This window comes from Zalophus californianus, chromosome 7 (genome assembly GCF_009762305.2).
Source record: "Zalophus californianus isolate mZalCal1 chromosome 7, mZalCal1.pri.v2, whole genome shotgun sequence".
In the NCBI taxonomy this organism is placed as follows: Eukaryota; Metazoa; Chordata; class Mammalia; order Carnivora; family Otariidae; genus Zalophus; species Zalophus californianus.
This window is the reverse complement of record NC_045601.1, coordinates 67,235,595-67,261,144: the sequence shown is the minus strand read 5'-3', so window position 1 is coordinate 67,261,144 and position 25,550 is coordinate 67,235,595. Positions and strand designations below refer to the sequence as shown.

At 36.6% G+C, this 25,550-nt stretch overlaps 1 long non-coding RNA gene across 1 annotated transcript in view; it reads left to right on the top strand.

Moving 5' to 3' along the window:
• Window positions 1-25,550, top strand: part of LOC113927668 — a 108,986-nt gene that overhangs the window by 71,588 nt on the left and 11,848 nt on the right. The gene's annotated exons all lie outside the window — the stretch shown is intronic.

Below are 25,550 nucleotides of genomic sequence, written 5' to 3'. Positions count from 1 at the left end.
TTAAGATTTAAGAAGTTTTTTTTTTAAGATTTTATTTATTTATTCGAGAGAGAGAGAATGAGAGACAGAGAGCACGAGAGGGAAGAGGGTCAGAGGGAGAAGCAGACTCCCTGCTGAGCAAGGAGCCCGATGTGGGACTCGATCCCAGGACTCCAGGATCATGACCTGAGCCGAAGGCAGTCACTTAACCAACTGAGCCACCCAGGCGCCCAGATTTAAGAAGTTCTTGATCATAGACTTATTTATATTTATCCCTAACCAGGTAAATAGGGACCTGCCAAAAGGAATCAATTTTTTTAAAGATTTTATTTATTTATTTGACACAGAGAGAGAGATAGTGAGAGAGAGAGAGCACAAGCAGGGTGAGCAGCAGGCAGAGGGAGAGGGAGAAGCAGGCTCTCCACTGAAAAGGGAGCCCGATGCGGGACTCGATCCCAGGACCCTGGGATCATGACCTGAGCCGAAGGCAGCCGCTTAACTGACTGAGCCACCCAGGCACCCAGGAATAAATTTTGAATCACAAAGCCTCCTGGTAGGTTCTTTTTAACTCAATAATGTAAATTCAGGGAGTTGACCGATGAGATGTTTTCTTTTGCTTGTGAAAAATTAGGGGCACAGTTAGATTTTCTCCCAGCTTGAAATAAAAGGTGTTGTTGTTGTTGTTTAATTCTAGAGCTCATCCTCCACCCCCTCACTGAGCAATGGCCTGGAAAATATAGATGAGGAGGGGCACCTGAGTGGCTCAGTCGTTAAGTGTCTGCGTTCGGCTCAGGTCACGATCCTGGGATCCTGGGATCGAGCCCCGCATCAGGCTCCTGGCTCAGCAGGGAGCCTGCTTCTCCTTCTCCCTCTGCCTCTCCCCTGCTCGTGCTCTTTCTCTCTATCTCTGTGTCTCAAATGAATAAATAAAATCTTTAAAAATAAAAAAAAGAAAATATAGATGAGGACATTATCTTTCCAGGCCAGATAACAGAAAGGAAAAGAAGAAACATTTAAAGTATGAAGTTTTAATTTGCTGTCTTGGGTAGAAGCAGTCTAACTCAATGTTAGCTATTTATCTTCCTTGGCAATTGGATTTAGAAGTCTCCAGCATCAGGTGGAACCTACTATAGTTGTGTGATGTGTACCCAAAAGCCTTAGTACCTCCTAGTTGTGCAGCATTATCAGAAGTCACAAATGCTTAGTAAGGTCCTTTCCAACTGGGCATGTGAGCTGTTTTGCTCTGATGATGTTTCCAAAATAATAATCACATCAACAGGTTGTGATCAACAGGATCCTTTAAATTGGAATCCAGGAAGTCTTCTTTAATCTGTTAATAGTCTTGAGCATAAGATATTAGAGACTTACAATAGCTGCTCATACCAGCATAATACCATCTAGGTCCATTCATCTTTTCAAAAATGCAAGTTCTCATTCTTTTTTATGGCTGAATAATATTACTCTGTGTGTGTATGTGTGTTTATGAATCACATCTTTATCCATTCATCCATTGGTGGGTATTTGGGTTGCTTCCATATCGTGATTATTCTAAATGTTGCAATAAACATAGGAGTGTATATATCTTTTTGAACTAGTATTTTCATTTTCCTTGGGTAAATTCTCAGCAGTGGAAGTACTCGGTCCTACGGAATTTCCATTTTTAATTTTCAGGGGAATCTCTATACTGTTTTCCACAGTGGCTATACCCATTTACATTCCCACTAATGGTATGTGAAGGTTCTTTCCTCCACATCCTTACCAGCACTTGTCATTATCTTTTTGATATTAGCCATTCTGACGAGTGTGAGGTGGTATCTCATTGTAGTTGTGATTTGCATTTCCTGATGATTAATGATGTTGAGCATCTTTCCTAGTACCTGTTGGCCAGCTCTGTCTTCTTTGGAATAGTGTCTATTCTGCCAATTTTTAAATCAGATTGTTCTTTATTTCTTTTTCTTTTTCTTTTTTTTTTTTTGGTGTTGGGTTTTGTAAGCTGTGTGTGTGTGTGTGTGTGTATGTGTGTGTGTGTGTATGTTCTCTATTTTTGCTATTAACCTCTTATTGGATATATCATCTGCAAATATCTTCTCTCATTAAGTAGGTTGCCTTTTGTTTTACTGATGGTTTTCTTTGCTGTGTAAAAGCTTTTCATTTTGGTGTGGTCCCAGTATTTATTTTTGCTTTTGTTTCTCTTGCCTGAGGAGACCTATCCATAAATATGTTGCTAAGGTTGATGTCAGAGAAATTACTGCCTATGTTTTCTTCTAGGGGTTTTATGGTTTCAGAACTCACATTTAGATGTTCAATCCATTTTGAGTTTATTTTTCTGTATGGTGTAAGAAAGTGGTCCAGTTTTCTCAACACCATTTATTGAAGAGACTGTCTTTTCCCCATTGTATATTCTTGCCTCCACTATCATCAATTAACAATATAGGTGTGAGTTTACTTCTGGGCTTTTGTATTGTATGGATGGAGGTTTCTGTGATCTGTCCTCTATAACCTACTGTCCAGACCTGCACATACACAGGCAGGCTAAAGAATGTTGTTTGTGAGACTTGAGCTTCATGAGTGACCTTGGGAGTCTGATTAGTTGACATTAGCTGGCCTCCAGGTTAGAATTGGCCCTTCTGGTCTGGACTCCATGAGCAATGAATTTTGCCTTATGTCCCCATCCACTCCCCAGAATGGCATTTGGGAGGGGAGGCAAACCCACCTAGCCCAGGCTCCTTGAGTATGTAAAGACATGATAACATAGGAATGCAGCTGGCTCCAAATTGCACATAGGCAAACAAATGTTTAACTTCAGACCCCTTCATTTGCCCTACAAATGTGGCCCTTATGGGAATGGTCATTTGGAAGTCTCACCTGAGGGGAGGATGCTCCACTCAGGCCTCTCAATTGGGAGTCAGCCTGGCTATTTCCATGGGGTTTCCCCAGCTGATGAAGTTGGATGTTTTAAGTATCCGATTTGATGTAACTGTCTTATTCTCCTTTACAGCTTACTGTTGCCCTCATGTATGTGCAGATTTCCCTTTTTTCCTTTCTGTTTCTGTTAGATTTTTATAATGTCAATAAAGTGTTTTCCCCTTCAAAACTGAGAGTATGACTGCCATGACAGCTTTCTATCCCATTCCACTCATCTGTGTGTCTGTCTTTGTTCCAGTATGATATCATTTTGATTAGTATTGCTTTTGGTGTATCTCAAAATCTGGGATTGTCATACTTCAAGATTGCTTTGGCTATTAGAGATGTTTGTGGTTCCATACAAATTTTAGGATAATTATTTCTAGTTCTGTGAAAAATACTGTTAGTATTTAGAGAGAGATTACCTACATCTGTAGATTGCTTTGGGTAGTATGGACATTTTAACCATATCAACTCTTCCAGTCCATGAGTATAGAATCATCTTTCCATTTTTTTTATATTGTCTTCCATTTCTTTCATCAATGTTTTATAGCTTTCATCATATAGGTCTTTTACCTCCTTGGTTCAGTTTATTCCTAGCTATTTTATTCTTTCTGGTGCAATTAGAAGTGGGGATGTTTTCTTAATTTTTCTTTGTACTTTGTAATTAGTGTATAGGCATGCAACAAATTTCTGTATAGTAATTTTGTATCCTGCAAATTTACTGAATTCATTTATCAGTTCTAATAGTCTTTTGGTGGAGTCTTTATGGTTTTCTATTTATAGTATCATGTCATCTACAAATAGTGACAGTTTTACTTATTCCTTATAAGTTTGGATGTCTGATTGCCATGGCTAGGACTTCCAGTACAATATTGAATAAAAGTGATGAGGTAGACATCCTTGTCTTGTTCCTGATCTTAGAGGAAACTCTTCCAGTGTTTCCACATTGAATATGATGTTACTGTGGGTTTTTCATATATGGCTTTTATTATGTTGAGGTATGTTCCCTCTAAATCCAGGCTGTTGAGAATTTTTATGGTGAATGGATATTGTATGTTGTCAAATGCTCCTTCTGCATCTATTAGATGATCATATGGCTTTTACTTTTCTTCTTCTTAATGTTAATGCATCACATTCATTGGTTTGTAAATATTGAACCATCTTGCATCCTCAGAATAAACACCATTTGATGATGCTGAATGATCCTTTTGATGTATTGTTGAATTTGGTTTGCTAATATTTTGTTGATTATTTTTACATCTATGTTAGAAATGTTCGACCTGTAGTTTTTTGGTAGTGTTTTTGTCTAGTTTTGGTATCAGAGTAATGCTGACCTCGAATTTGGAAGTTTTCCTTCCTCTTCTATTTTCTAGAATAGTTTGAAAAGAATAGGTATTAACTTCTCTTTACATGTGTGGATTTATTCATTTCTTCTAGGGTGTCTAGTTTGGTGGCATATAACTTTTCATGGTTTTCTCTTATAATCCTATGAATTTGTGTTATTTGTTATTACTTTTACTCTTTTGTCTGATTTTTCTTTCTGAGTGAGTCTGCCTAAAGATTTATCAATTTTTTAAAAGATTTATTTATTTATTTATTTGACAGAAAGACAGCGAGAGAGGGGACACAAGCAGGGGGAGTGGGAGAGGGAGAAGCAGGCCTCCCGCCGAGCAGGGAGCCCAATATGGGGCTCAATCCGAGGGCCTGGGATCATGACCCGAGCTGAAGGCTGACACTTAATGACTGAGTCACCCAGGTGCCCCAAGATTTATCAATTTTAACTTTTCAAAGAATCTGCTTTGTTTCATGATCTTTCCTATTTTTATCTCTATTTCTGCTCTTATCTATATTATTTCCTTCCTTCTACTAAACTTAGACTTTGTGGTTTTTCTGTTATTAGTTCCTATAAATGTAAGATTACATTAATTGAGATTTTTCTTGTTTCTTGAGGTATCACTATACCACTGTGTATCATTATATCACTATAAATTTCTCTCTTAGAACTACTTTTGCTGCATCCCAAAGATTTTGTTTGTTGGATTTTCATTTTCATTTATCTCCATGTATTTTTTTCATTTTCACATTATTTATTGACCCACTGGCTGTTTAATAGCCTGTAATTTAGCCTATCTATATTTGTGTTTCTTCTAGTTTCCTCTTGTGATTAATTTCTAGTTCCATACTATTTCTGATTGGAAAAGATGCATGATAGGATTTCAGTCTTCTTAAATTTATTGAGATTTGTTTTGTAGCCTAACATGTGATCTGTCTTGGAGAATGTTCTGTATGGACTTGAAAATATTGTGTATTCTGTTGTTTTTTGGATAGAATGTGCTGTATATATCTGTACATCCATCTGGTCTAAAGTACTGTTCAAAGACACTTTTATTTTCTGACTAGATGATGTATCCATTGATATAAGTGGAGTGTTAAAGACCTATATTATTACTATCAATTTTACCCTTTATATCTAATATTTGCTTTCTGCATTTAGGAGCTCTAATGGTGGGGTATATTTACAATTATCATATCCTCTTGTTGATTGACCCCTTTATCATTATGTAATACCCTTTTATTGTTTTGTTTTGTTTTACGGTCTTTAAAGTTTATTTTGGGAATGCCTGGGTAGCTCAGTTGGTTAAGCATCTCCCTTTGGTCAGGTCATGATCCCAGGGTCCTGAGATGGAGTTGCACATCGGCCTCCCTGCTCAGCAGGGATCCTGCTTCTCCCGCTGCCTGCTCCACTGCTGCTCTCCCTGCCTGTGTGCTCTGACAAATAAACTTTATTTTTAAATTTTTTTTTTTAAGATTTCATTTTGTCTGATATAACTATTACTATACTGGATTTTTTTTTTGCTTCCATTTGCATGGACTTTTTTTCTATCCTTTCATTTTCAGTGTATAGGTCTTCAGGTCTGAAGTGGGTCTCTTGTAGGCAGTGTATAGGTGGGTCTTGTTTTTTTTTAATCCATTCCACCACTCTACATCTCTTGATTGGAACATTCATACCATTTACATATAAATTATTGATAGGTATGTACTTATTGCCATTTTGTTAATTTTTTTCCTTTTTTTTTTTTTTTGTAGTTCTCTGTCCCTTCTATTCTCTTCTTGTGATTGATGATTTTGTGTAGTGTTATGCTTGGCTTTCTCTTATTTTTTGTGTATTATAAGTTCTGGTTTTGTGTTACCATGAGGTTCATATATAACATCCTAAGTATATAGCAGTCTATATTAAGTTGATGGTCACTTGTTAGAATAAATTCTAAAACAACTTTTTTTAATTTCCCTTTCATGTTTTTATATATGTTTTCATATTTTATATATCTTTATTCATAATTTTCTCCTAATTATGGCCTTTCTTTTCCACTTAAAGTCCCTTTACTATTTATTGTATGACCAATTTAGTGGTGGTAAACCCATTTTTGTTTTTCTGGAAAACTCTCTCTCCTTCCATTCTGAGTGATAACCTTGCCAGGAGAGTATTCTTGGTTGTAGTTTTTTCTTCCTTTCAGCACTCTGATTGTATCATGCCACTCTCTTCCGGCCTGCAAAATTTCTGCTGAAAATTCAGATGATAGCCCTATGGGGTTTCCCTTGTAAACTTTTCCTTGAAAATTCTCTTTGTCTTTAAACTTTGGCATTTTAATTATTGTGTGTCATGGTGTGGATTTCTTGGGTTCATTTTGTTTGGAACTTTCTGTACTTCCTGATACTAGATTCTTTTCTTTTGCAGTTTGGGAGAGTTTCATCTATTATATCTTCAAATAACTTTTCTGCCCTTCTCTCTCTTCTCCTTCTATGACCCTTATATGTGAATATTTGTTTGCTTGATGTTGCCCAAAATATTCCTTAAGCTATCTTCATTTTTTAAAGTTCTTCTTTTTGCTGTTCAACTTGACTGCTTTCCATTACCCTGTCTTCCAGATCAATGATCCATTCTTTTGTATCTTTTAGTCTATTGATTTCTTCTAATGTATTTTTCATTGCAGTTATTGTATTCTTCAACTCTGGTTCTTTATATTTTCTGTCTTTTTATTGAAGTTCCAAGTTGTTTCACTCTTCTCTCCAGTCTACTGACCATTTTTATGATCATTACTCTAAATTCTTTTATCAGACATATTGCATATTTCTGTTTCATTTAGTTACTTTTCTGAGATTTTGTCTTGTTCTTTCATTTGGAGCATATTACTCTGTGTCCTCATTTTGTTTAACTTTGTTTTGTTTCTATGAATTAGGCAGAACAGCTGCTTCTCCTAAACTTGAAGGAATGGTCTTATATATGGTCATCCCCTGTATAGACTGTGTGGTGGCTGGTGACTGGGATGACTGGAGCCCACCCAGAGGGCACCCTGGCAGGACAGCTGAAGTGGGTATAGGACAGGGTGTCCCAGGGTACTCACTGCAAGGGGTACCCGAGTGGGGGCAACTGGAGTCATGGCTGATATGGACCAGGGTGACCTGGGGTATAATAGGCAGGAAATACTGGTGGGGGTGGCCCTGGCTGAAGACAAAATAGGCATGAGCAAGGAAGTCCTAGAGCACCCCATTCCACGTATTCCTTAGCAAGCCATCCGGAGCCAAAATTTTACAGGCCCGAGTGTTCCAGTGCTTTGTGCTGGTGTCACCTTGGCATGATGGATAGAGTTACAGTGAATGCTGACCAGAGGTGTCCCAGTGTGTGCCACACTGAGGCTGCCTTAGTGGAACAGTTGGGGATGGTAGATCATAGGCCAGCAAAGGCATCCAGATCCCATAATCAAGATGGACTGTTATCAACTGTGTTGCTCATTATGCTCTCCAACCCAAAGAGTTCTAGCAGCTACCCCATTGTTTGGCAGGGTTCTAGAGACAGTTCCTCTTTATCCTACTTACTCCTTTAAACTATACCTTTGTCCTATGCCCCAGGGCATCTGGAGCTGGTGGGGGCTAGACTCCAGGGATGGCTGAGGCAGCAGGCCAACTGTGGCATCCAAACCCTGTTCCCATCTGTACCATTAAGATGGAGAGGAAATGTGAACCATGGATCTTGCTGGCTCCTCAGACCCAGAGAGTTCCAGCAGCTCTACCTGTGTCTGGCAAAGTTCTAGGGCTGGATCTTTTATATTCTGGTTGCTCCTTTAGTCTGTAGCTTTTTTTTCTGTGCCCCAGGGTACACGTATCGATTCATGATTCATCAGCACTATCCCTCCCACTGTTGTTCGCAGCATGAGGTGGGATTCCCGTTTGTACTGTGTCTCTGTCTCTCATGCTGTTCTCTATGTGGTCTATCTTTTGTTGCACAGAAGCTATTCAGTCAGGCTTCTTCGGTAGGAATTACTCTATAAATAGGTTGAGACTTGTTATGTCTGGGAGGGGGTGAGTTCAGGGTCTTCCTACATTGCCACCTTGGATTGGAACCCCAGAGAGGTAATTCTTATCAAAATAAACAAAATGAGGGGAAAGGTCATTTGGAACTTGGCTTGGTAAGGACAAATACAAATCATGTCTTCTCTACAAATACTAGAAAAAGCTTTATGCATCTACACAGATAACCTTAACTTATTCCACCAACCCAAAAAACAAACTCACACTGACCTTTTATAACTAGTGAATTTTGTATGTATTTCATGGTAGTAATTTTAAAATGGAAGCTATAAGTTTGCTGAGTATGTTCACGTATGTTGTAGATATGTGGCGTTTTCTACCTCTGGGTAGTATTACTAGAATTCATACAAGAACTCTAGTTGGTTGGAAGGCAAGCACCTGTAAGGATTAAGCACTCTGAAACCTTCAGAAAGATAGATACCAACCCAAATGTTATTCAAGTTCATGTGACCCTAAAAAATATTTAATATGAAAGCCAGCTTAAGGTTGAAAATCTAATTAAAACTTATGTCTTTAGAGTTATCAACATTAAATATACAACTTTTATTTTACCAGAGTTTATTAGCCAAATAAGTTTGTTATCCCACACAAGATCAACAATAAAATAGCTTAGGATAATAGCTGACTTTACCTAGAAAAACTTCATTATGTATTAGACAATCTAAACAGAATTACTAAGAACAAGTGAATTAAATAGATGTAAGCAAGATAAAAGTTTTCATAAATGAACTCAGCAATATTTATGTCTACTTTCCAAATCTTTTGGTAACCTAAAATATTGAGGTTTCTCGGAGTTAGGTTAAATGATGAGTAAATTCATTAAAATATCTAGATCATTTCCTAATAAGACAAAATACTAAAGAATTATCAGTATAGGTTTATTTACTTTTGGTTTCTTATTTCACAGAAACTAAAGCAATATTTGGGTGTGTTAATGCTACACTGGAAAAAAAAACCCTATGCTTCCAGAAATTATGAAATGTATTCAAAAATTTCCAAATTTAAAGAATGCTGGTATAACAGATCACAATTGGTTCTTAGTTTTCACTAGAAATTAAGATTCTGAGGTTTAAGAATTCTAAGTGATGTATACCATTAAAGCTAGTAGAAATAATATCTCCATGTGCTAGAAAATGGGATGTCTTTTCAGTAAGAAAAGGGTATAAGAAATGGAAATGCATTTTTCGTTGAGGGCAAAGAAAGTAATTTTTTCCTAAAATAAGGCTGGTTGTTTAAAGAGGAAAAATACAGTTGTAGAAGGTTTGTGGAAAAGGAATATTTGAAAAGGAATATTTGAAAAGGAATTTTACTGTATGGCCAAGGTGGCTAAGATCGAAATGAATTTATTTAAAAATGGGTTTTAAAATCAAAAGTAAGCTGGTACATATTTAGATTTTTTTTTTTTTTACTCTATGAAAGTTTTCTTGGACTTTTGCTCTGCTTTTGATAATATTTTAAAGGTAAAGAAACTTTCACAATCAAATTTCATAATGATCTGTGATTCTGTTTCATCAAGTGTTTTAAAACCTTTTTAAAACATTTTTATCTGGAATTTAACAGGGGATTTGTTAAACCAGTTAGGCTTATTTAATATGTAAATTACATGGGAAGTATTGTGAAATAAGTAATACTAAGGTTTCTTTATATTGCATTTGCAAGATTGTTGCACATGTGGATGAAGTCCATTCTGCTTTGGTGGGGTGGGGGGGGGGAGGCCCCTAATTGCCAGACTACTGCCATCTTCACATCCATCTACACCTGAATCAGAAATTAAGACAGGTAAATGGTGACTCTAAGTTAAAGAACAATTGGGGCTGTGGAAAATCCAAAATGGCTGCTTTGGGTACTTCCAGCTCCTTGACAAATCTCATTTTTTTGTTGTTGTTTTTTACATTCCTTTACCCATCATAATGCCCTAAAGAAGACTCAAATTACAGAGAGTAGCAGTAAGGTTGCAGAGTAGGAGGGTCCTGAGCTCTTATCATCCCAGGAACACATTGAGATAACAACTAAATTTATACAACTACATCTGAAAATGACCTGAAGACTGGCATAATAGCTCTTCCGTAGCTAGTTGTAGAGAGAAGGCCACATCAGAAAGGGTAAGAGGGGCTGAGATGGTGTTGGGAACCAAACCCCCAGTGCAAATAACCACAAACGGGAGTTAAATAACAAGCATGCAGAAGCAAAAGGAGGTACCACCACTATTAGGGACCTGCATTAGGAAGGCAAGGAACAGAGAACTACAACCAGAAGACAGTTAACAGAATGGCAATAATTACTTTAAATGTAAATGGTATAAATGCTCCAATCAAAAGATATGGGGGCACCTGGGTGTGCAGTTGGTTAAGTGTCTGATGCTTGGTTTCATCTCAGGCCGTGATCTCAGGGTCATAAGATTGAGCCTCACATGGGCGCCTGGGTGGCTCAGTTGGTTAAGCGACTGCCTTCGGCTCAGGTCATGATCCTGGAGTCCCGGGATCGAGTCCCACATCGGGCTCCCTGCTCAGCAGGGAGTCTGCTTCTCCCTCTGACTCTCCTCCCTCTCATGCTGTCTCTCATTCTCTTGCTCTCAAATAAATAAATAAAATCTTTAAAAAAAAAAAAAAGATTGAGCCTCACATCAGGCTTTGTGCTGAGCACAGAGTCCACTTAGGATACTCTCTCTAAAACAAATCTAAAAAAAAAAAAAAAAAGTGGTGGAATGGATTAAAAAAACAATACCCATCTATATGCAGTCAAACCTGAAGACACATACAAACTGAAAGTAAAGGGATAGAAAAACATTTACCTTGCAAATGGAAGCAAAAGTATATAACAATAGAAGGCATTAAATAATGATAAAAGATCAATCCAACAAGAGGACATAATAGTAAATATCAACGCACCTAAATACATTAAGCAAAAATTAACAGACATAAAGGGAAAAATGAAAGTAATAGGATAGTAGGGGACTTTAACACTCCACTTACATCATGGATATATTATCCAGACAGAAAATCAACAAGAGAAACTGTGGCTTTAAGCAACACATTAGACCAGATGGACCTAACAGATATAAACACAACATTCTGTCTAAAAACAGTAGAAACATCAGAATACTTTTTTTTTAGGTGCTTATGGAATGTTATCCAGGAAAGATCACATTTTAGGCTACAAAACAAGTCTGAATAAATTTAAGAAGGTTGAAATCATATCAAGCATCTTTTCTGACTACAACAGTACAAAACTAGGTATGTTACAAGAAAAAAAACACAAACATATGGAGGCTAAAGAACATACTGCTAAATAACTAGTGAATCAACAAATACATGGAGACAGAAATAAAAACACAATGGGCCAAAATCTTTAGTTCCCTGTTAAGAACTGCTTTTGCTAAGAACCATAGCAATATAGGCCTACCATAAGAAATGAAGATCTCAAATGAACAACCTAACTGTACACCTAAAGGAAATAGAAAAAAAAAAAAATGTCCAGTGCTAGTAGAAATAAGGAATTAAGATCAAAGCAAAAATAGAAACTAGAAAACCATGGGAAAAATCAATAAAAGAGCTAGTTCTTTGAAAAGATTAATAAAATTAATAAATCTTTAGCCAGATTCATCAAGAAAAAAGTGGACACAAAATTAGAAAAGAGAAATACAAAGGATTGTAAGAAAGTACTATGAAGTTATATGCCAACAATTGAACTTAGAAGAAACCTAAAAGAAATGGATACATTCCTAGGAACATACAATCTTCCAAAACTACATCAGGAGGAAATAAAAAATCTGAACAGACTACTACTAACAAAATGGAATCAGTAAAAAAGAACAAACAAAAAACCCTCCCAGCAAACAAAAATCCAGTACCAGATGGATTCATGGGTGAATTCTACCAAACATTTAAAGAAGAGTTAATTCCTATTCTGCTTGAAAAAAATAGAAGGAAATCTTTCAAATACATTCTATAAGACCAGCATTACCCTGATACCAAAACCAGACAAGGACAATACAAAAGAGAAAACTATAGGCCAACATCCTTGATGAATATAGATGCAAAAATCATCAACAAAATATTAGTGAAGTGAATTCAACAATACATTAAAAGAATCATTCCCCTCAATCAAGTGGGATTTATTCCAGAGACATATGAATGGTTCAGTACTTGAAAATCAATCAGTGTGATATACCACATCAAGAAAACAAGAGATAAAAATCATTTGATCAACTCAGTAGATGTAGAAAAGTCATTTAACAAAATTAAACATTTGTTCATGATAAAAACTCTCAACAAAGAATAAAGGCTATATATGAAAAACCCACAATTAATATCATACTTAATAGAGGAAAACTCAACTTTTCACTAAGATAAGGAAGAAAACAAGCCTATCCACTCTTGCCATTTTTAGTCAACATAGTACTAGAATTCTTAGCCCTAGCAATCAGACAAGAAAAACAAAAGGTATCCAAATTGGTAAGGAAGAAGTAAAACTCATTATTTGCAGATAACATGATACTATAAATAGAATACCATAAAGACTCCAGCAAAAACTATTAGGAGTAATAAATGAATTCAGTAAAATTGCAGGATGCAAAATTAATATAGAGAAATCTGTTGCATTCCTATATATTAACAAATTAGAAAGAAAAATTAAGAAAACATTCCCATTTACAGTGTACCACAAAGAATAAAATACCTAGGAATAAACTTCACAGGGAGGTGAAAGACCTATCTGCTGAAAAATATTAAATACTGATGGAAGAAACTGAAGATGATACAAATAGATATTCCATACTCATGGGTTAGAAGAATATAGTGAAAATGTCCATATTACCCAAAGCAATCTATAGATTCAATACAATCCTATCTAAATACCAACAGCATTTTTCACATAACTAGAACTAATTATCCTAAAATTTATATGGAACCACAAATGACCTCTGATAGCCAAAACAATTTGGAGAAGGGTGAACAAAGCTGGAGGTATCACAATCCCAGATTTTGAGATACAGTAAAAAGCTATAGTTATCAAAACAATATCATACTGGCACAAAAACATACACACAGATGAGTGGAATATGATAGAAAGCCCAGAAGTAAACTCACACCTGTATGGTTAACTGATGACAATAGAGGCAAGAATATGCAATAGGGAAAAGATGGTGTCTTTAACAAATGGTTTGGGAAAACTGGGCCACTTTCTTACACCATACACAAAAGTAAACTCACAATGGATTGAACATCTAAATATGGGTCCTGAAACTGTACAATTCCTAGGAGACTGGCAATAATTTCTTTGACATCAGTCTTAACATTTTTCTAGATACATCTCTTCAGGCAAGGGAAATAAAAGCAAAGATAAACTATTGGGACTACAACAAAATAAAAAAGCTTTTGCACTGCAAAGGAAACCATCAACAAAGTGAAGACAGCCTACTTAATGAGATTTTTGCAAGTGAGAAATCCAATAAGGGATTAATATCCAGAATACATAAAAACTCATACAACTCAACACCAAAAAAACAAATAATCTGATTTAAAAATGAACAGAGGACCTCAATAGACATTTTTTTCCAAAGAAGATATACTTATAGCCAACAGACACATGAAAAGATGCTCAACATCACTCATCATCAGGGAAATGCACATCAGAACCACAACCTCACACCTGTCAGGTTGGCCAGAATCAAGACGACAAGAAATAACAAATTGTTGGTGAGGAAGTGGAGAAAAAGGAAACAAACCTCTGCAACTGTCAGTGGGGATGGAAATTGGTGCAGAAACTATGGAAAAATTAAAAATAGAAATACCATATGATCCAATAATTCTGGATAATTACCCAAAGAAAAGTACTTCATTTGAAAAAAAATATATGTACCCTTTTGTTTATTGTAGCATTATTGACAATAGTCAAAATGTGGAAGCAACCCAAGTGTTCATCGATAGATGAATGGATAAAGATGTTATATATAAAGAGAATATTACACAACCATATAAAAGAATGAGATCTTGTCATTTGCAACAACAGAGATGAACCTAGAGATTATTATGCTAAGTGAAGAGACAAATACCATATGATTTAACTTATGTGTGGAACTTAAACAAATGTAAAAGTAAACAGAAAGCAGAAACAAATGCATAAATAGAACTGATGGTTGTCAAAGGGCAGAGGCTTGGGGGATGGGCAAAATGGGTAAAGGGGAATGCAAGATAAAGACCCCCAGTTGCAGAGTGAGTAAGTCATGGGAATAATAGGTACAGCATAGGGTATATAGTCAGTGGTATTATAATGGTGTTGTATGGTGACAGATTGTAGCTGTACTTATGAGCATAGCATAACCTATAGGCTTGTGGAATCTACACCTAAAACTAATATTGTATGTCAGCTATACTTTGGTTTAAAAAAAAAATCATCTCTCTGAAGTTTGCGTTTAAAAGAGATGGTAGATAAGCATTCCTGAGAAGACCAGATAGAACATTGAACAATTACATTTTAATGCACAGGGGAGAAAAGCAAAGTCCTCCTAGAGGAACTTTTGTTCCTTCAAGGCCATAATTTTTATAATACTTACAAGCATTTTGAGATAAATAGGAGAGGTTTGGGTATTGGTAAGAAGGATGGGTTATCTTTGAATTGATTCTGGCCCTATAAAGACTAGATTTGTGGGATGCCTGGGTGGCTCAGTTGGTTAAGCGTCTGCCTTTGGCTCAGGTCATGATCCCAAGGTCCTGGGATCGAGTCCCACATCAGGCTCCTTGCTTGGCAGAGAGCCTGCATCGCCCTCTACCTGCTCTCCCTGCCACTCCCCCTGCTTGTGCTCTCTCTGACAAAAATATAAAATCTTAAAAAAAAAAAAAAAAAGACTAGATTTGTAAAACAAGGATAGCTATTTTTAATTCCTCAAAGAATTATTTTGCCACTCGAATCATATCAAAGGACTAACAGATGCATCCACCTATAAGAATGTTTTTACCTCTGATACATTGAGATTAGGGGAAAAGTCCTAAAAAGAAAAAAATTATATCAAGCTCTGAATATCAGCTTCCAATTTGGCCAAATTTCTGATCATAGAGTTATGAAGTCCTTTCTAATATCTTGTCAGGCTTCAGCAAGGACAAATAGTAAATATTTCTGGCAGTATTAAACAATCTTATGGACTCAAGAGGTGTCATCAAAGAGTATGCAAAAGATACTGTCTTCATAAGATCTAGAGTCTCTCCTAAAGATAGCCAGAGAAACAACCAACAACCTGTGTGTCCCAGGCGGGTAGAAAAGTCAAACCCTGTTCTTGGGACACGGAACGAAACAAGCCAGAAGGAAATAGCTATTTACAGAGAAGAAGGATCAATAACCAGTGGGTCTGGATTTAGAGAGGAAGGGACAATGTGAAATTTTACTTCCCTTTCTCTACCAGGCTCAGGAGGTATTCTGTTTATAAAAACTCTTCAGCATCCCCCCTAGGTTCAAGAAATATTTTAACTATGGTCCTTAGTTTGGCCTTTGACCAATGAACAAAAAATACCTCAAGAAGATCAGCTATAGCCTTGAGTGGTCCTATTCTAAAAGGTCACTGTTTAATAGTCTCTGTAGAGTAGAAGGGCAACTTACTTTTTTAATCCCATTTAAATTCAGTTAACATATACTGTATCATTAGTTTCAGATGTAGAGTTCAGTTATTCATCAATTACATATAACACCCAGTGCTCATTACATCACATGCCCTCCTTAATGCCCATCACCCAGTTACTCCATCCCCCGCACCACCTCCCCTCCAGCAACCCTCAGACTGTTTCCTATAGTTAAGAGTCTCTTATGGTTTGTTTCCCTCTCTGATTTCATCTTATTTTATGTTTCCCTCCCTTCCCCTATGATCCTCTGTTTTGTTTAAATTCCACATGGAAAGATTTCATCCTTTTTGATGGCTGAGTAATATTCCATTATGTTTATTACTATCTCTTCTTTATCCATTCATCTGTCGATGGACATCTGGGTTCTTCCATAGGCGATTTAAACAAAAGATCAATAGGACAAATGCTCAAAGGATAGAGGGCAGCAGTAGGAGTTATATCAGTCTTACAGTCTTTAATTTTGCATATCTTTCTCCTTAATTCTTATTAGCTTTTGCAATGAATCTTAATACAACTGTTTTGGAATTTTGAAACCTTTTGGAGGCTTCTCTTTTTTCAGTTAAAACAGGTATCCCATTCCATTTACTTTAGGAACCCTTGCTTTCAAGGGTGCTGCTTATATGATTTTACCTAATTGGAAGGCTCCCCAAAATAGCCAATGTAATTCCACATTATTTTTTAGTAACTTCTTTTTTTATCTTGCTAGATATATGCAACTTGTGGGACTATAGTTCTTAGACATAAAATAAGCAGGTATGCCAGAATGTGGCTCTCTCAATTCTCTGGATATAAAAGATCTCATTTTTTTAGCTAGGACTGTGGGTTTTGGGTTTCGTAGAGCTAAACTAATACCTATGAGAGACTTGCCCTAGGGTTGGGATTTGTGGGTGCTTTGCAGTGTGCCTCACTGCATGGGCCTAACACAGGAGTCTTTGAGTTAGGTGGTGGGCAATGGTGGACTCTTAACAGCTTTTAAGTGGTAGACTCATGCCCACCATTTTTTGAGGCTTTTTGGCCTCTGAAAACCCTATTAGCAATAGGCATTATTTACACAAAACAAGAGAAACAAACATGGACCTCAACATACCAGCAGTAACCAAAAGAGGTCATGCAGACTGGCTAAGTCTGCACATTACCAGCAGTCCCCTCTGTGGACTAAACCAACCGATTCCATTCAGTGAGACTGCAGTCTAGAAATGGGGAAAGGACTAAATCAGCAAATACCAGTAAATGGGGACTTTGGATTGGAGCTGGGGAAGTTTTTCCAATGTGAAGTTGCAGATTAAGCCAAGGGCTAAGGATTGGAACTCTGTTAGAGCCTCCAGTTGGTCTAGACTGACCTGTTAACCCTGGATTGGAAAGCGAATTAGATCAGTAGCTCAAATACAAAAGGAGCGGAGCTAGAAGGGACTAGAGGGACTTACCAATGGCCCTCAGAAAAGGCAAAAAAGACAGTGAACTCAAAGGATTCACAGGGTACCACACCTGTGTTTCTTGTCCCCAAATACTGTCAGAAATTTGCTTCAGATCTTACCACTGCCACCACATCTGTTTAAAAAAAATTTTTTTTCAAGTGAATTTGAAGATCTAATTTCCTTTATTAAGTGATTAATGAATCCAGCAGTTGGGGCACCTGGGTAGCTCAGTCATTAAGCATCTGCCTTCAGCTCAGGTCATGATCCCAGGGTTCTGGGATCGAGCCCCGCATCGGGCTCCCTGCTCGGCAGGAAGCCTGCTTCTCCCTCTCCCACTCCCCCTGCTTGTGTTCCCTCTCTCGCTGTGTCTATCTCTGTCAAATAAATAAATAAAATCTTCAAAAAAATGAGTCCAGCACTATCCCATCTAGCAAGTAAAGGGAAATCTGTGTAGCTGAAGAAAATGGAAACTTTTTATAGGAAGAAAGGTAGAACCTGAAAGTTATGGGGAAAACAAAAGGATTATTCTGGCAAGATCTCTTTCCTTTAGGGTGAAGAACAGGGAATCTTATCAGGCAGATTATTTCATCTTATTTTGATGGATGGAGAGGTCCCATGTGACAGACTACTTCATTATTGGTGCTGATCAGAAAATTCCTGACTGACTTGGTATTTCTGGGGGTGGTTGAAACTGCAATTAGATTAGGTGTTAAGCCCTGGTTTGGTGACTCAACCCAAGTGATGCCATTTTGGGCCTGTGATTTTCTTTTTAACAACTCAATCATTAATATAAGGAAAACAGCTTTTTCTGAACTCCTACTCTATATCTGTACTGCTTTCTATATTTAATATAAAGAAAACAATATGTGACAAGTATTTTAACTATTTGACATAGGAAAAGAAGTCTCAGGAAAGTGAGTAAATATCTCACAGAATGGTTCTGGATTTTAATTTAAATCTTCAGTTTTAAAATACATTCTTTGGTTTAATAATACCTACTACCTAGAGTTTTAAAGGTTGTGCTTGTTATGTATAGTATTGGAAATAGAAGTCAGAAAATTTTGAATTACGTAAACTTATTTTTAGTTTCACAGATCCTAAATTTTTCACAGATTCCTAAAAATAGGAAAAATTTACATTTAAAGAGATAGTTCACCTTCACTAGCATTTTGGTCTTTAAGCATTTAAATCATTTTGGCATAATGTTTCACATTTGTTTAAGTAGAAAGTAAGTCAAAACTTTATCTCATGTATCTCCAAGACAAAAACAAAGCAAACAAAAATTTTAAATCTTAAAAAGTTGATAGTATCATAGCTTAAATCAGAGTATTTCGGTTGGAAATTAATTACAGATGAGCAGAAAGAACATAAATAACTTTTCTAATTTATCCTTAATTTTTTATATGATTACTCATGTGCTCTGAAATATATACATGTAGCAAATAGGAACAGATTATTAAGTAGTCATGTTTACTGACGCAATTTAAAAAGTTAACTCTTTTAGAGGAAGATATCAACTATAGGCTTTAATATGGCTTGGGGTTCAAAATATTAAGTTATGTACTTAATTTCATGACTTACAACAGTAACAAACTATGTATGTTTAATATCAGTGCTGACATTTTCCCTTACCAAGTGTTCACTGTTGTTTTTGGCAGTCTGTGTCAGACTCTAGTTTGACTGGTAGAGCATTAGTTTACTCCTTGCTATTAGGTTTCTCTACTTTAATCAGTCTTCAAATTAAATGGATTTTATTGCACCTGGAAATAAATAACAGCATGTAGCAGTTTGTCTTAAAATAGATCAAACTTAAGCTATGAACCAGAGGCATGTTTTAGAACTGAACATCTTCTGCTTTGATTGGTGAAATCTATCTGAATTTCTGAATTTGCATGAAATATGCATATATATATCATAATTAAACTTTTTTTCAAAATTTTAGTTCTGTTTGAGTGATATTAATAGAGCATTGCTATATCTTGTGGGGGTTTACTTTTATTTACATGAAACATTTTTCCATATTCATGGAACTAGAATGAAATTGAATTTTGTATTTAAGGGATCAAAACCATTTATACACTATATGGCCTTTCAGATTTTCTCTTAATGCCTATTTTTTTCTTGAAATAATTTTTAATTAATCACTAATGAAGATGTAACAAGAATATGAATTGGATGAGGAGAAATTAAACACAAAATTTTAAGACGGGTAGACATTCATCTTTTAAAGGTTGTTTCCAGTTCCTTTAGTGTGTTGATTTCCTGCTGACCTACTTATTTTACATGTTTTAAATGCTTACATCATATGGTATTTGGTAAGAGTTTAATAATGTAAATGATGATGTGAATATAAAGTGCAGCAAGGTAAAGTAATCACACACTTTAATTGGTCAAGGAAGGAACAATGAAAATCACATTAGTCTTCTCTTTCTGTACTCACTTATTGCCATGACACAAAATGCATTATAGGAGAAAACAGAGGAGAAGGATTGATTGATGTCATGTCCTTTACCATCCACTTCTAAAATACGTGGTTGATTTGTTTGTTGAAAACAACTTGAACGTTCTTCTCAGCATTTCAGCTGAAAAAGTGGTCAGGATATTCACTGAAATCTGGTCTTTGTAGTCAGCAAATAGAATTGTTAATGATCTTAGCAAAGCAACTTTAGTGACTTGGAAAAACGTTACCAGATTGTACCCAGTCAAGGGGAGATTTGGGAAGTAAGGAGAGAAAGCAGAGCAGCAGTACTTAGAAGTGGCCTCAAAAGACTGGAAGGTATTCAAGATTTATATTTATCTAGGAGGAGACATAGAATCAAAAGAGAACTTTTTTTTGAGTTATGACAAAAAATTGAGGACATTTATAGGCAGAAGAAACCATTGGTGACAAAAATGTTTTAGACAATGCAGAGAAAAGGATTATTAGCTAGAACAAAGTCCCTGAGTACATAAACTAGAGTGGGAGGGAGAGCATTGGGAGATGAATTAGCTTTCAGCATGGGGAGGGTGATGCCTCTTTTCACTTTAGAACAAGATTTTCTAACTCATGTTTCCACATCCCTGAATCAGGGATAAGAACAGTTGAGGAAATGGGAAGTCAAGACAGTAGGATTCCCCACTGGATAGATGAGAATTTCTTAAAATACATACTATTTTTGTTCTTTAAGAGGAGATTAATTATGTCATAACTTAACTATGCAGCCAGGACTCAGTAAAATCTCCAGATATTTTATGGTTTAAGTTTATGACATCTTTACACTTCCAGTGAACACTTTGTATTTTCTTTTGACTCAGTCCAAATGTTATCAAATCAGAATGGGAAAATGAGTTATTTGCTGACATATGAAATGGAAAGGAATTTATATTTTTTCAAAAGTATTTTCCTAATACACGTGTTGTAAAATTTTATTTCTTGATGCCTTCCTTTTTAAATTTAATTTTCCTTGAGATGAATGACCCTTTTTTTCTTTTAGAAATCATTTTTCCTCACTGCTCCCTAGGAAAGCACTCCAATCTCCCCCAGGCCAATTATAGTTTCCATTTTTAATAGAATCTCAGCATATGTGGTTTATATCTTCAAGTTTTAAAAACATTTGTTCATCTCTAATTTTATTTGAAGTGTGTAAGCATGTATAATCCTATGGCTTGTTTGGAGAAACTCAGTTAAAAGTAGCATTTTAGAATGGATTTAGTGCCTATTTTGTGAAATGAGGGAATGCATACATAGCTCAGACCAATTCCTTTGTATTTCTTTTGGAGGCAAGGAGAACAAGAGAAGTCATAAGAAAATGTTTCTTTTTTTAAAAAAGGTTTTATTTATCTGAGAGAGAAAGAGAAAGAGAGAATGCACAGGAGCCAGGGGAGACACAAAGAAGCAGACTCCCTGCTGTGCAGGGCGCCTGACATGGGACTCAATCCCAGGACTCAGGAATTATGACCTGAGCTGAAGGCAGACGCTTAACCAACTGAGCCACCCTGGTGCCCAAGGAAATTTTTCTAAGGCAAATTTTATGTCACCCATTTGGTTTACTTACTACCACTTTTGGTCTGATAAGAATGATTTCAGTATGGGAATAAGAAAGTATTCAAGATAAACTCTCCATGACAAATTATAGTTTGTTTTTGACACCATGTAAACACATATTCTCTTTCTCCTCCCCTTAGGACAGATAGACAAGAAGATGCCACAGAGGTTGTGTGTATACAGTGATGAACTACGTGGGTCCCTACAGTCTACTCCAACAGAAATCAAGGGATCTAGATGGTTTAACTTAAACATAAAACATTTGGATTATTTGAATTTTTAAATACATTTAACCAGACCAACTATTTTTTTAATCTTAAAGACATTCAGAACAAAATGCAGGTGGGAGTGATTATCAACTTGGATTTTATGATTAAAATTCAAATGATTTTTGCAGTTAGAACAAAGTGTATGTTCTTTTTAACATTAAGTGAAAATGATAACTATGAGAATGAGCAAAGTAAAAATTAAAAGAGAATAGTATAAAGGTAAATACAAATATTAGCATATTCCTCTTTAGGTTGAAAGGCCCAAATCAAATTATAGATATGGAGTTTACTTCAATTAAAGTTAATATAGAATTAATGGAAAACAAATTTGTCTTCCTGTTTCATTTTATTCATGGCAACTCTCACCATCTGAAATTTCTTATTCATTCTTGTATTATTTTAGGGTCATTTTCCCCATCTAGATTAAGATGAAATGATTTTACCTGCCATAATAGAATTTAAACATCTATTATGTGGTGACTTAATAGTGGTTAAATAAATTAGCAGGTGACAAACTATTAACATTGAGTTTTCAGAGGCAGATAATCAATGTTAATATGTGCTAAGAACTATTTTAAGCATTCTATACATATTAACTTATTTATTCCTCACAATTACACTCATGAGGTTGATACTGTTATCATCCACATGTTACAGATGATTAAAAGATGTAAAGAGAGAATAAGTAACTTGCCAAATGCCCCACACTAGTAAGTGTGGAAAAAAATTGCAACCTACCTAGTTTTCGGGACCATAAGTGCTATGATAATTTTGTTTCTCCTGACATAGGGATGTTTTCAGTGTTGCTGTAAATATCTGCCTATAAGGTAGTGTTAATTGTTATGTACATTTAATGTACAAGCAATATCTTATTCCCAGTAATTTTCACTATGAAAACCATAGGAAAATTATCTTTCAGTAATAAACCTTGCTGAGAAAAATATTTAATAAAACAAGTTGTGGGTTACTTACCAAGATTTCTTTAAATGTAATAGATTCTAAAACCTCTGAGATCAGTTCCTATTGTTACAACACCAAGTTGAAATATTATTCAATGAAGTTTTTAGAATATTACTGGAAAAAGAGATTTTGAGGCCAGATATAAATTTTAATTCCAGCTCTGACATTTATGATCCTTCTTAGATTTATGAGTCACTTCATGCTCAAATTTTTGAGCATCTCAGAGACTCATTTTCTTGAGCTTTAAAATGGTTATGATGATGATGCTTAAATTGTGAAGAACAAAAGGGAAACATGCAAAATGCCTGGAATGTAATAGAAGCTCAATAAAGGTTAGATATGGTTTCCCTTAGATTCTATATAGTTGTAAAGAGTAAATGGGTTGAAACCCTTCAGTAGTTACAGCTTATCACATGTATTTTCTGAATCTTTTGGTATATTCGTTCAATCAGTTACTGAGCCATATCATAAATCAGACACAAAATTACATCCCAGGACATTATGTTGGCAGTATGGAACAGGTATGGCTTTTATCTTCATGGAAGTTACATTCTGGTAGAGAGGAAAGACATTTAACAACTAATCATATACTTGTTAGACACATCTCCAAAGGGAAGGGAAACAAAGGCAAAAGGGAACTATTGGGACTTCACCAAGATAAAAGGCTTTTGAACAGCAAAAGAAACAGTTGACAAAACAAAAAGACAATCGACAGAATGGGAGAAGATATTTGCAAATGACATATCAGATAAAGGGCTAGTATCCAAGATCTACAACTTATCAAACTCAATACCCAAAGAACAAATAGTGCAATCAAGAAATGGGCAGAAGACAGGAACAGACATTTTTCCAAAGAAGACATCCAAATGGCCAACAGACACATGAAAAAGTGCTCAACATCACTTGGCATCAGGGAAATACAAATCAAAACCTCAATGAGATACCACCTCACACCAGTCAGAATGGCTAAAATTAACAAGCCAGGAAACGACAGATGTTGGCAAGGATGTGGAGAAAGGGGAACCCTCCTACACTGTTGGTGGGAATGCAAGTTGGTGCAGCTACTCTGGAAAACAGTATGGAGGTTCCTCAAAAAGTTGAAAATAGAGCTATCATACGATCCAGCAATTGCACTACTGGGTATTTACTGCAAAGATACAAATGTAGTGATCTGAAGGGGCACCTGCATCCCAGTGTTTCTAGCAGCAATGTCTGTAATAGCCAAACTATGGAAAGAGCCCAGATGTTAATCAACAGATGAATAAATAAGGAACACACACACCCAGACACACACAAATGGAATATTACACAGCCATCAAAAATGAAATCTTGCCAGGGAGAGGAGCAAGATGGCAGAGGAATAGGAGACCTAAATTTCATCTGGTCCCAGGAATTCAGCTAGATAGGGATCAGACCATTCTGAACACCTACGAACTCAACAGGAAATAAAAGAATAGCAGCAACTGTCTGAACAGAAAAGCGACCACTTTCTGGAAGGTAGGACGTGCGGAGAAGTGAGTTCGAGGTGATATTCATGAAGATAGACCGCAGGGGAGGGGGCCTCCGTCAGCCGCTACTGGCAAGTGACAGAGCAGCGGAGCAAAAACCGGAACTTTTAGAAGTCTGCTCCACTGAGGGACGTCGCTCTAGTGGCTAGAGCTAGAGGGGTGGAAACTTCACTGGGACAGTGTGGTCTCAGGACCCTCGGGGTCACAGAAAGACCAGGGTTGCCTGAGTGTGGCAGAGCTCCCAGGTATTGGAGCGGGGAAGCTGGCTGCAGAGAAGGAGCCGAGGAGTGGGCTCTCAGCTCGGGGTTGCCATAAACCATGATCTGCAGCACAGTTGGGCCACTGCTCTTCCAGCAGGGACCCAACAAGCAGCAGATCTGGGGAGACTCCCCTTCCTCCCCAGGAGGAGCAGTGCAGGAGTGCATTGCCAGGATCTGCTGGGTTTGGAGACTCCACACGGGGTTGTGACCCAGAGATAGAAATGCTGGGTCACAGGCCGGGTGAGCATGGAGTGTGGCCGGAGACCAGGTAGATGGGAGTGACTGACTGCTTTTCTCTGGGGGCACATTGAGGAGTGGGGCCCTGAATTCTTGGCTCCTCTGGGGCAGAGTTTGGGAGGCTGCCATTTTCACTCTCGTCCTCTAAAGCTGTACAGAAAGCTTGCAGGGAACAAAAGCTCCCGAGAGCAAACCCAAGCAGATTACTTAGCCCGGACCCAGCAAGGGAGGGGCAAGTCTGCCTCTGGCAAAGACATTTGGGAACCACGGCAACAGGCCGCTCCCCCAGAAGATCAGCAAGAACAGCCAGCCAAGACCAAGTTTACCGATCAATGTGAATGGCAGAACAACAGTGCTGGGGAATACAGCACAAAGAAGTCATGGCTTTTTTTCCCCCTGATTCTTTAGTCTTTCAAAATTATTTTTTTTAATTTTCTTATTTCTTTTTCCTTTTCTGAATTTTTCTTTTTCCCTTTTTCAACCAACATCTTATCAATTCCTTTAAAAAATTATTTTTCATTTTTAGAGTCATATTCTATCCCTTCATAATAGTTAACCTTATTTTTGGTATATATATGTTGTTTTTTCCTTAAAATTTTGGGATACAGTTTCTTTTAACAGACAAAAATATACCCTAAATCTCTAGTGTATGGCTTTGTTCCAGTGTCCTGCCTGATCACATTCTCTCCCTTTTTTTTTTTTAATTTCTCTTCTTTTTTCAACCAACTCCTTATCAATTCCTTTTACAAATTTTTTATAATTTTCATCTTTATAGTCATATTCCATCCCTTCATCATACTTACCCTTATTTTTGTACATATATAAGTTTTTAAAATTTTTAGGAGGCACTTTCTTCTAACAGACCAAAATATGCTTAAAATCTAGTGTGTGGCACTGATCTATGCACCAGCCTGATCATATTTGATCATATTTTTTTTAATTTTTTTTTTATTTTTTCTTTCTTTCCCTTTCTTTTCCCCTGGGTCCAGGTCTCTTCTGATTTGTTTAGTGTAT